Source organism: Bacillus rossius, chromosome 2 (genome assembly GCF_032445375.1).
Source record: "Bacillus rossius redtenbacheri isolate Brsri chromosome 2, Brsri_v3, whole genome shotgun sequence".
Classification (NCBI taxonomy): Eukaryota; Metazoa; Arthropoda; class Insecta; order Phasmatodea; family Bacillidae; genus Bacillus; species Bacillus rossius.
In genome coordinates, this window is record NC_086331.1 from 73,516,979 (window position 1) to 73,530,442 (window position 13,464).

A 13,464-nucleotide genomic window follows, 5' to 3' on the forward strand; every position below is an offset into this window, starting at 1 on the left:
AATCAAGTGCACAGCCGAAGAGTTCGTGGTGCTTCTGCCGCGTGCCGTATCTAATTGCTGTTGGTTCGGCCGGTCGCACAGTCGGGAGCGTTGTAAAACCACGGCTAGACTATGTGTCTATCTTGCTACTGGGTAGGAAGCTGGTGACAGCTTACAAACCTCTCCACTCCCCTCCCCCAACCAACACAATAAACTTATATTACAGAAAAACAACAGGACCCGTCTTAACTCCACAACCTGTGACCTTGAAGCCAAGCCGAGCCCGGCCTGCGTATTTTGATGACTTCATTTTTACGACATTTCTCTACTATAAGGGCTATTTCTGTAGATTTTATCTTTAGAACTCTTTTGCATTTGTAGTTCTGCTACAACAAAATGAGTGTAGACAGTTGCGAAACTGCTAATAGTTAACATTTACGCAACATTTTACGCCCGTTATATTACACTTTATAAATATCAGTTGGACATATCTGTGACAGAACAACACACGCAAAAGAAATATAATATTCAATTAGCAGTACTACCTATTGACCAATACTTATTGAGAGAAAATGAAAAATAAGCAAAGGGGGGGGGGGGGATGGGGAAGAATTAATATAGCGTGTAAGCCTGAGCCTGGCTATAGTGGGCTTTGAATCACTTGTGTGACTTGTGTGCCGACTCGGTGCTGTGAGGAGTGAAGTCTCTCTTGGGGGATCGGCTCGAGCATCGCAAGCCAGAACATCACCAGTGACTTGTGCAATCTGTGGTGTGTTCACCATGGAATGCAGTTGTTTTGATCCGCGGGAGGAAAAGCAGGGTGGGGATGAGAGCGACAGATTTTTTTTTTTCTGGAAGTCCCTTGTGAAAGCCGCGTAGTGCTTGCTGTATGTAATAAATAGTGACAAAATTGTTATTATTTGTTTAAAATATATTTTCCTCAAGGGGTGATAAAACACGAGAGAGCCCCAAGTAAACCCACCGAGCGTCGGCTACATTCACCACATTTGTTAGTTAGGAAAATTACTAATTTTAATCCAGTCCGTGCTTCATCAAACCAAATTTTTTTATACTTAAACCTGTGAAATGAAATTCAAGTACACGGGTTAGACGAATGTTAACTTTAATTTTATACTAGGACTATAATGTACACGGACGCAAATTAATAATTTTGCTGTTGGTCTGTAATACATTGTGAGTGGGAAGCGCAAACACATTTTTGACCCCGTTGAAGGAAAGCCCTAGATCCGTCCTGGGCATGGGTTGGATTCCTCGTCAATAGAGTGAGGTTTTGTATTATGCCTCTGTTTAAATAGGTTGGGATGAATTATAGCTATTAATTTGTAAGGGATTGTGTGTAATCTTTGAAGCACAAAAATCAAACTTTCTTTTTCAATTTTTTCACATAAATTTCACGACATTAAACACTAAGAGTGTGAAACGCGCAAGTCATTCGCATAGGTTTTTGTGCATGTACTCAATTTTAATCGCATTCGCCAGTCAGTGTTTTGTATAGAGCACATTTTACCAGCTAACCATAATTCGCAAATTTACTCACGTCATGTCTGACAGCAGGCGACAAATCACATTTTCCTTTCCACGTTTGGTTCCCCTCCAGGCTGTTACAGTGTCACGTGAAAACGCTCTTATCTTTGTGTAATACGTATATGTGAAAGTTTGCAAGTCATCTAAAAAGTCTTTGAAATAAAAAATATAATATAAGTTACATTTTAAGAACTTTTAACTATTTAAAAATTTTAGCGACTCTGATTTTTATGAACTTCGTAAGTAACCGTCACCAAAACTACGTAGCACACGCGTTATATGTAGATATTTAGTTAAATTTGTAAATAAAATTAATATTATTTATGATTTATTTTACGTAACAATATAAAATAAATAAACAAATGAAAATTGTAAACTATCCATACTGTGCAGTTTAAAATGGTTGAACTAAAATGAACATAATATTATTGGTGTTATAAATTACTTCCAAAATCTGTTACAATAAATTGAAATAATTCCAATACCATTCATGTTACTGTGGACGAAGTGTGCGTATGTGTGTTATGTATGTAGTGTTATGTGTACACACGGTTGGAAAAAGCTAAATGATTAGTCATGCAATAGACCTTTCGTAGTATTTGAAGTTTAAGAATATACTTAACAAAATTATGAAACATGTATTCTATTAAAAGGCTCCATTGCTTAGCATATTTTTGTTTCATTTTACAATGGTAGTGTTATTCCGCAGCTGTAACTAAAATATTTTTATTATTATATGATAATTTAGTCCTAGTTTCAAATCTAAGTAAACTATCTGATCAGAATTTATTTATTATTTAGACTTATTATGTTATTGTTACTGGAAAATTTTTGGATACGATTATTAGTAGATTATTTTTAATCATGACTTGGTCAAAACGTCAAACAGAATTTTTCACAGCGTGTGAACCTTACAACCAGTAACAAGTTGACTTTTATCTAAACAAATGTTTTTCAATCTTCAGGTCATAAAAAATAGGAATGAGATAAGCTTATAATAAGAAAACAACACATTTATTTTAAAGCAGACGGAAAACTAGTTTTGTTAAGTTAACTATCGATTGACTTCAGTCAAAAATGAAACTACGGCCTTATACATTTTTATCTCACGCGTAGGTATAAATTTTGTGTGACCTATTTCTCATTGCGTTCTTACATTGGTACATTATATTATCTACTTAAGTCTTTAACATGCTGTTTAAAAAACGATAATTACAAAAGGTGGGTATCGCAATTAAATTTTATGCACTTTTACAGACAGCTGTTAAGTCATTTCTGTAAACATATATCAAAAATATAATAAAATATCATCTCTAGTTACCTGTACTATGAAAAATATCCTATTCCAGTTCTACTTTCAGATTTTCTTTATTCGATGCCATTTTCTGTGACTATAAATAAATGCTGGTTTTAAGAACTGACCATTCTGTCGCGAAAATAGAAACCCTAACTATTTGAGTTGTGAATTAACACTTTTACAAGTTGGGGTTTTCAAGGTAGTTTATTTTATATTTGTTGAGCTTAACTCAGAGTCATCCATTTCGGTACCTGGGTAAGTAAATAAATACAAAAGTGTTTGAAAAAAAACATTTTTGATTTTAATGCGTAGATTTGTGTTTCTTTATGAATAAATAAATACGAACAAACATATTATTTATTTATCGCTATCATGTTTTCACACGTCGTATGTCATGTTCTTTCCACCTCATCATTATAGATGTATTAAAACAAGGGAAAAAAAGTTAATTATCATTGCGAGTACATAGTATTTTAGTAACAGTTAATCTTTTTTCCCTTTCTAATTTCTCTTACTTTCCAAGCTCACATACAATATATCTCTTATTTTGTTGGCGTGTATATTGATACCAGTTTCAGGCAACGTTGGAAAAATTCAAGTGAGCTATCCCACACACAGCTACTGCGCTAATTTGGCAACGTTGCACTTGGTTAAGAATGGGTTGAGATTACCTCATTACCTCCCTGCCTGCCTTCCTGCCTTCCTTCCTTCCTCCCTCCCTCCCTCCCTCCCTCCCTCCCTCCCTCCCTCCCTCCCTCCCTCCCTCCCTCTCTCCCACCCACCTTCCTCCTTCCCTCGTCCTACTCCAACGCTTGAAATGTTTACGGTTTCAACGCTTCGAGTAGACATAAACACGTATCAAGGAAACTAGGTATATTATTTCTCACCTGATATACATTTTTCCTGACTAGCCACGAAAAATGCTACTTTCATTAACGGTTCTTGGAAGTAAGAACTTAAAATTTGTTTGTAGTAGGCGGTTTTCACTGATAAACTGAGCGCTTCATGTAAATATTATTACAGAAATGACATCACAAAATACGTAATTTACCAATATTTACATCATATTTCGGTATTTAGGATCGGCATGTGTTTTTTATTTAACTATTCCGGTGCCGAAAGTTTACCCGATTTGTACGCTATCTTTTGTTGTAATGCAATATAAAATATATTTTTTTTATTTGTGTATAAATAAATAAACAACATTTATACACAAAGTTCCACCCACTTCTCCCCAACCCACACAATTTGACAAGTCACCTGAACTAATGCCCCTTTGCCCAACCTCCTTGCATATATCCTGATATGCTATGCAAAACATTTAAACTAACGTTCACCGACACCATCTTCATTACTTATTTAAAACAGTGGCATGCTAATAAAATAAGAACACATAAGGCCACAAATGGTGATAATCACATAGTTTTTTTATAAAACTTTATTATTATTTTTAACACTTTCAAGTTGATATTCTTTATATGTTTCGTATATTTAATTTGTACATTTCACTCACATAGAATTAAACAACTTTCATGAAGTACTATAAAAACATAAATACCATTACCGGAATGTATCTCGTCCTCAAAAGTTTTCGATCAAAGCAGAAACAAAAGTTATTCGAAGAATAACCTTAGCCTAAACTTACTGTACAGATATACATACGTGCATTAAATATGTATAAATACAAAAATTTTCTACCGTATAATCAGTTTCATAAGTGTTCTCTGTCTTTAAACATATGAGCATACGTCTTTCTTTTCAAGACTGAACAGTCTCCAGTTTGTATTGAAGAAATTGACGTATCTATCTATGTCTCTTTTCATCTACATGATGACAGAACCTTTAAAGTATTGTCTGTGATTTGTTAGTATTTTGTAGGAGAATAGATTATACAATGGAGTAAATTTTAAAAAAGGAAACTATAATTTTTTTTCATTTAGGAGATGCAAATGGAAAATGCACAAAAAACATAACATTCTCAATTTAAAAAAAAAAAAAAACAAAGGTTCAACCTTTTTAAGCAAGAGAAAACTAATAAAATAATAAAATAATGGCGACAAAAATACAATTTGGTATGTGATTATTATAAAAATCTGACATGTAAAAAATTAATTTATGTAAGCTGATGATGAAGACTTTGTTTATAAGTACATTTTATTCTAATATTTATTTGGTACTTTTAGAAATTGGTAGATTAGGAATCTAGGTATTTCAAAATACAAAGTTTAGGGGACTGTATGAGTTTTTGTGGTACGTTGGCGCACGTTGGAAGGCCAGGTTTGGAAATAAATATCGGTTCACTGTGATGATTAGGACCAGGTAACGTTTTATGATTTTCCTCTACTTCACATTGAAAGAAAAAAAAAACTATGGAAAAACTGAAGTGTGAAAAAATATAAAAGGCTCCCTGCCGCATCTTACCTTTAGAATTTGGTTCAATATTTTAATTTAATACTTTTTAATTTTTTGTGATACTTGTTTAGTTTACGTGACGTCATACATGTGTTCAAATAGCCTCTTGAGAAGCTGTTAGTTTTCGAAATTTTCGGACGCACAATTAAAGTAGGAGGTATTAGGTCATCGGTCCCTCCCTAAACTTGAAGCTGGATCCGCCACTGAGCGACGAAGAAGTTGTCAGCACTGGAGAAGACACACGTGTTGAGCTGATTTTGTGTAGAGTCGCACGTTTCCACGAATTGCAAGTTGCGATGGAGCATGTTGGGGAGCGGGCATAGCGGTGTGGATGGGGGTGGGGGGAAGTGGCGCCAGAAACACAAAAACAACAGGGTGGTATATTCTCCACCCTGGAAACTGTGTAAAGGTCCTTAGATTGAGTGGTACAATACACAGTCCTCAGTTAAGTATTTAGTTTAAACTGGCGTGTAAATAAAACCATGATGTCCTCTTATTTAACATGGAAAACATATAAAACTGTGTAAAGGTCCTTAGATTGAGTGGTACAATACACAGTCCTCGGTTAAGTATTGATTTTAAACTGGTGTGTAAATGACCATGGGGTCATCTTATTAAACATGGAACAATATATCCAACTGTGTTAAAGTCCTTAGATTGAGTGGTACAATACACAGTCATCGTTTAAATATTGAGCTTAAACTGATGTGTAAATGACCAAGCGGTCCTCTTATTAAATATGGAATAGTATATATCAAACTGTGTAAAAGTCCTTAGATTGATTGGTGCAATACACTGTCTTCGGTTAAGAATTGAATTTAAACTGGTGTGTAAATATAACCATGCGGTCCTCATATTAAACATGAAACATCATTCTAAACAATTTAATGCCCATTTTTTTTCGTATGATATAGTTCTTATTTAATTTCGTAATTCAGTTTCTTCGTGAAACTAATAACAATCGTAATGGACAAGAATTTCGGAAAGTATTTATTCTCTTACCAAAAACTTATTATATTTTTATTTTATAAATTGTAATAAAATGTAACTGAATACATTTTTCTAATTGTATCATTCTTATTATTGATATCACTGTTGTTTAAACATTCTGTTGAGAATTTTTTTTTTAAAATTAGTTTATTTATGTTGAGATTTCTATGTTAATATGTATGAAAATTAAATTTTTCCTTTAATACGATAAGTAGGATATAGGTCTTACTTTTTGTTCTTAAATCACTAGTTTTACCTTCGTTAAATACCAGCAGAATTGATGTCTTCAAATAAAACATTTTTTTAATATCGGAATTGGAACATATAGAACTGAAAAACTGTGTTCTACGGGTTCTCTTACAAATATTGAGTTGTAATACATAGTTAAAAAAATCAATTAATAGAAAAATTAATTACCATAACAACTTTTTCGTGAATATCATTTAAATAAATGAAGTTTTTGGAACGAAATATATGTTGTAATTCAGTTATAATATATATGTGTTTTTGTATGTTTACACAAATTCGGATGAGTTGTTTTTATCAACAAAAAAACTTTTACGGAAATTATAAAATATAGGTAAGTTATTTAGTAACGATGAAGCGAAGTCAAATGTAAATGGAGCAGCAGCGGGATTATCGAGGGAAGAGAACGGAAGAACCCCGAGAATCGACTCCGTATCACCTAAGCAAGGACCACTGGTTCGACTACACGACTACCAGGAACCCTGTCTTGTTGAAACATGTATACTGATTTTGCTAGTCCTGCAGTTAACTGTAAAACTTTACAGTCCTCGGATAAAGCACCAGACACACCTTGTGTAAAGGTCCTCAGTCTGACAAGTCCTCTGATATGCTTGCTAAAGTAATTGTCCTCGGAAGCTATGTTAGTGTTTGTGTATTCAGGTCCTCTATTTAAGGGTAACAAATGGGGTCCTCGAATAGGGCCCTAAACACGTATAGGTGTGTGTACTGTGTGAACTGTGTGTTTACATTGTGTGTCCTGTGTGTGTATGTTGCATTTCCTCTGTGTACTGTGCGTCCATTGTGTGTACTGTGTGTACTGTGAGTCCATTGTGTGTCCAATGTGTGTACTGTTTGTTAAATGTGTGTGCTGTGTGTCCAGTGTGTACTGTGTGTCCAATGTGTGTTCTGTGTGTACTTTGTGTCCAGTGTGAGTAATTGTGTGTACATTGCGTGTCTTGTGTGTAATTGTGTGTACACTTCGTGTCCTGTGTTTGTAATTGTGTGTACACTTCGGGTCCTCTTTGTGTATTGTGTGTACATTGCGTGTCCAATGGGTGTATTGCATGCCTATTCCTTTGGTCAAATTTGCTTCCAAATTTGCTATCTTTTTTAGGGTGTTTCCTTTTTTTGAATGTTGTTTTTACTCGTGTTTTAAAGTAATTGTTTCTTGTTATGACTAACATATTATTCCACTGTTTGCGTCTATATACGAGAGTACCCAGACGGTGGGACTTTCAGTTTATTACTGGCTCGGGCTGTGTAAGGATCACCTAGTTGGTCTCATATGGTGCATAACTCACGGAATTACCTGTTCTTGTAAACTCGATGACATATTTACCATTTTTAAAGTTGAAGTCTATGGAAATTGTATCATTGTATACAGTAACACTGGCGTCAGCGTTGCCGATGGTGACGCAGATTTCGTTGGCATCGACGACAAAAACAACACAAGAAGAGACTTTTACTGATGTTGTGCCACCAGTATATGATATCATAATGACTATAGTGCTGAGTGCAGAGGAAAACTTGATGATTGACATTTCGCCGTTAATGAAGACACTATAGAAGATGCATGTATGGAACTCCAAAATCAGTTGCCCATTTACAAGACTCATTGCTTTGCGAAAAAAGTTCAAGGGGACTATTTTGAAACAAAGAAATTGAACCTTAGTGAAGATGACATTGTAATTCAGATAGATTTTGCAGAAAATTATTCAAATGTTGCACAAGATGAGATCCAGAGCGCACATTGTACTCATGATCAAATAACTGTGTTCACGTGCTGTGCCTGGTCAAAAAAAAAAACAAATTCATATGTTGTGGTTAGTGATGACGTATCCCATGACAAATTTGCTGTATGGACTTTCTAGAAAGAGATTATAAACAAAGTAAAAGAAGAATTCACTTTCAAAAATATTATACTCTTTTCTGATGGGTGCGCAGCACAATTTAAAAATAAGTTTACGCTTTCAAATCTGTGTTTCTTTAAGAAAGACTTTGGAGTTGAAGGAGAGTGGAACTTTTTTGCCACGTCCCATGGCAAAGGTGCAGTGGATGGTATCGGTGGTACTGTGAAACGAATTGTGTGGCTGAAAGTAAAAGAAAGACAGGTAATAATAAACAATGCTGAAGACTTTCATCGATGTGCTGCAACAGCTACATCTAAGATTCAGATGTATGTCGCAAGTGCAGATATTGAAAAAAATAAGGCATACTTGATGAAACGGTGGGAGAATGTAAAGGGTATTCCTGGATAGCAAAAAAATACATTTTTTTGCACCATCCGATGAAGACCATCTTATGACAGCAGAAACTGTTCAGTCTATGAAAGAAAACTGCCTGGTATTTCAGCAAAACCAAACCCTGCAAGCAAAGTCACACCAGCAGTCAAGCAGACTAAGATATCATGATGTGTACTTTTCTGACTCGGACTCTCAAGATGATTATCTTACAACAGATATTCATCCTGGGAGCTATGTTTTGACTCAATTTGAGTCAAAAAACAAAAAAATAAAGTGCAACTATGTTTGTGTGTGTCAGAATTCAGTAGACGACAATGGAGAAGTGAAAGTGATGGCTCTGAAAATGTATGATAAAAGGGCGGGTTAAATTTTAAAAATGGACGAACAGGACATTTCTTATATTTCTTTAGGGCCAATTTTGAAAGTTTTGAATGAACTTGCTATCAAGGTGGTGGGAGACAGGGTATTTTATGAATTAAAAAAGAAAATTAATAATGTGTTTTCTGACTAATTCTACTATTCTGTACTTGTGAATTATTGTAGAATGTTTTTAAAAAAAATAATAGCAGATATCATCTGAAAAGTGTGACAATTTGACAATTATTCAGACATTATCTATTACAATTTTTAATAAACCTGGACATAAACTGTTTCCTTGCTGATGATAATCAAACAAGTCATACCCGTGAGGATTCATTGTCACACCCGTGATGATGTAAAATTAATTAATTTATCTTCAATGTTAAATTTGAACGAAGTTTTTAGTTAGAATGTGTTCAGTAAATGTATCTTTATAAATAAGTAAATTGCTGAAACATTATGCAATGTTTAGTCACAGAAATATGTATCTTAAGACATTAACACACTGCATGTTGTCCAAATAATGTCACACCCGTGATGTTTTTTCAAAGCTTACTAATTAAAATTTTTGTGACAATATTTACATCAGAATTATTTTCATGTAGACGTTTATAGGCAATATTCAGTATGATAGAGTAATCTTGGATTCATAATACAATTTAATTACTAAAATTAAATTTTAAGTGGAAATAAATTAGTTCAACTGTCACACCCGTGAGCACGGAATGGCTGTAAACATTTGAAGTAAGCATTTTTTTATATTTTGTGTATTTTTTTGGAATTTTTTGGTATAAAATTAAAGATTTAATTTTTATGGTCAAGGTTAAGGTCAATGTCATGACCTCGGTGGCTTAGGGGTGGCTTGTCGTCGGGGAATTGGAGCTATCTGGAAGAATTTCGGTTCTTTCTAAGGTTAAATTCTTTTGAGGTTTATCAAATTCATAATTTTTTGAATTTTTAAGTAATAGAACTTGAGTTTGTCCCATGAAATAAGGAAATTTTTAGGAATTTTGAGTCATTTTCGGTCATTTTTGAGGAATTTTGAGTCCAAGAAGGCCGCTAAAACGTCAGAGAGTTCGGTCATATACCCGCTCTCCACTCCACAGCCGGCAGCCTGTCCTCGGAGCCCCATTTATGTACTACTTGTTTATGTATGGGATTATGATATGCTATAAAAGATTTTTTTTTTCGGTTCGTCAATGCATATAACTCATATTTTTGTACATATTTAAGTTAAAATTTGTGGACTGGTTTTATCAGGTAAAATGGTTGGAGATAATTTTCCTTAATTTAACCTCATTAGTAAAGAAGGATGGGTCGTGAAGCTAAAGAGTTAAAACAATAACAAAGGAAAAAAAGATATAAAAATTTTATTTTTTAACAATATTTTGTGAGAATATGTTACAAATTTTCTCCAACTACAGAGCTTTGCTCCATGTTTTAATTCTTTTTTCCATATCCATATGGTGGCAGCTGCCTTCCTTGCCCAACTCTCTGGAATCGCCCATGTGTGTGATTTTTATGATAGTTTTAGTTGCCGGCATAAAGTAAATTTCCATTTATTTTTCACACTGCTGTCACAGACTGGGGTCTGTTATTGGATTTTAAATCGTAAAAAGTTATAAAAGCTATATAACATGTAATTCATGCCAAAAACACAGGATACATGGCTCAAAACTTAAACTATACAAAAATTTTAAAAATTGCAAGTAAGGAATAATTATTGCCATTAAAAAACTTTAAAAATCCCTGTAAGGTTTTTTTTATGAATACGATTTTTAAAGCTCAAATTAAAAAAAATCCAGTATTAACTGTGAAACATGAAACAACACAGCCCTTGTTTACTCTCTGGTTATGCAAATACACACTTAAAATCCCTTCGTCACTAATCGATTTGGAAATAATCGCGAGCGAAGGTATGCGCGCGCCAGTAATAGTAACGAGTGAAAGGAAGTCGTATTGGTCGACCTTGAAGTCACCCTCTCCGGGAAAAGATCACGCGGAACTGCAATGACTACGAAAGCACCGACTAAGTGCTCGTATATTCGAGCGATTCCGGGGTTCCAGGTTTGTACACACGACCCTCGTCACATCTAGTGACGCATCTACCGAGGGGATCCCTTGACACATGTACACCATGCACATCTGTTGAACGCACCGAGACAGTAGGCCTACTTGTATATTCGAGCGATTCCGGGGTTCAAGGCTTGAACCCACGACCCTCGTCACATCTAATGACGCACCTACCGAGGGGATCCCTAGACACATGAACACCAAGCACATCTGTTGAACGCACCGACACAGTGCTTGTATATTTGAGCGATTCCGGGGTTCAAGGCTTGAACCCACGACCCTCGTCACATCTAGTGACGCACATACCGAGGGGATCCCAAGACACATGTACACCAAGAACATCTGTTGAACACGCTATAAAACTCTTTTGGCACGTGTGATTGAAGGTCTTCGGAGGCTGGCTGCATGAGGCCTGCAGTCATTTGACTTTTTTTGAATACTAAACGTTCCCCTGTGGCATAGTGGTGTGAGAAGGACCCCAACCAATGCTTATTGTTTAAAAAAATCCTTAACACCACGATTTAATAATGCGCATGCATCAGTGCAATAGTATAAGAGTCCAATGGCTTAATATCTTTAACAAAAGACATAAAAATATTTTTGTTAATGTTTCCTTACAGCCTGAGGAATGTTGGATAATAAGACATATTAAGTGTTTTTTATCGTAGCAAACGGATTATTATGTCTCAATATGATTAACTACATATATTCATATCTATATACCTGCTGTGAGAGTACTTGTAGTTCAGATATTTCTGGTCCCGCGTATAGGAACTTAAATCTTATGGCTGTGATTTCTGACTTCTAATAGCACTTTTGAAAACTTAACAAATACGTTTTATTTCAATTTATTTATTACTCCCTAGACAAAATTATACATTCAAACTGTGTTAGTGTACAATGTTGATAAAAATAATATTACACAATGAAGAATTTTTTTGCATAATTAAAATAGAGTTCATTTATCACGGCGTCTTTAACTTTTCTACTTAAACATTGTTGAATAAATTTGGCATTTAAAAGTTTTTTAGTAAGTTTTAAACTAAAAATAATTTTCGTGAAAATTCTTCCAACCAATATATCTTTTTTTGTAACATAAATATAGCAAAAATAAAAAAAAAATAGGCATTGATTCCAAACACAAAAAAAAAAATCTAATGTTTCCCAATTCCCAACTTAAGCATGTGCCAATTTTCATAACAAAAATATTCAAACTCCTTAATAAATAATGTTACTAGTGGTAAAACTGGGTAGAAAAGGATATCCCAATTCGCTAAGTACCGTATCATGTGTTAACTATTATTTACACTATTAATTATATCACAACACTGAAAACATGTGTCAACTAACTAATCTTTCTTTCATTTAGTCCACAGTTCATTCTCTCCCCTGAATCTCGACTCGACAGTAACTCCCCTACCGCTCGTATCTTACCTCGCATGTCTGTCCCAACACACTGGCTCGCAATACTCACACGTCCGTCGCACACAACACATTCCCGATGCACCAGTATCCGCAAACGAAGCCCGTCGCTCGCCGTCTACTTTTGCTCACTACGGGGTCACTCCACTGCCTCAGAGGTTGGCATCACCGTTATTATACCTCTTAGCCACCTTTCTGGAATGGTCTTGCACCTTTTTGAAGTGTCATATAAACAGGGTAGAATTTACACATGAAGCTCCCAGAACAATGGCGTTCTATTTACGCCACTTTACGCAGGTGGGGTCTGAGAATTTGAAAATCTCTCCAGAGGTGCTGAGAAATCTAGCTGCTGTGGGGGAGGGGAGGGCGAAATAACGAGGCGCCGTTGCTAATCCGATAAGAGATTATTATGGAATGGACCGCGCCCGACCCACAGGTGAGCGCAGGCTGGTTAATGAGCTGACCTACCTCGTTGCCACACACCCACTATCCTTGTAACAATATGATTCAGATATGACATACTATTGTCGGCTTTTCATTTGTGGGGTTCGGTCACATGTTTTCGATGCTCATTGTGATCGACAACATGAATAATTAACTTAAATATATGCCATATTTAAATTAAGTTTATAAACACGTTGTATCACTCAGTGTTTCTTCTTTAAACAAAAAAAAATCTTTGTAAGAATATTGGCACCATTTAACGGGAAACGTTTATCACATCTGAGGTAAAACATGTAGATGACTATCATTCTTGAACATAACTTAAGTAATATTCTTATGTATAGTCGGTTCAGCCTTTTGATACGAGTGAACATTTCTCATATGCAAAAAATATTGGCTGCTGGCCATATTCTTAGAACCTATTGTTTGGCTACCGCATTCCACACTCAAAAG

The 13,464-nt window shown here is 35.1% G+C and overlaps 1 protein-coding gene across 1 annotated transcript in view; it reads left to right on the forward strand.

Annotated features, from left to right (window-relative positions):
• LOC134529374 (fibulin-1-like) overlaps window positions 1-13,464 on the forward strand; it is a 539,830-nt gene that overhangs the window by 26,835 nt on the left and 499,531 nt on the right. The window lies entirely within an intron of this gene.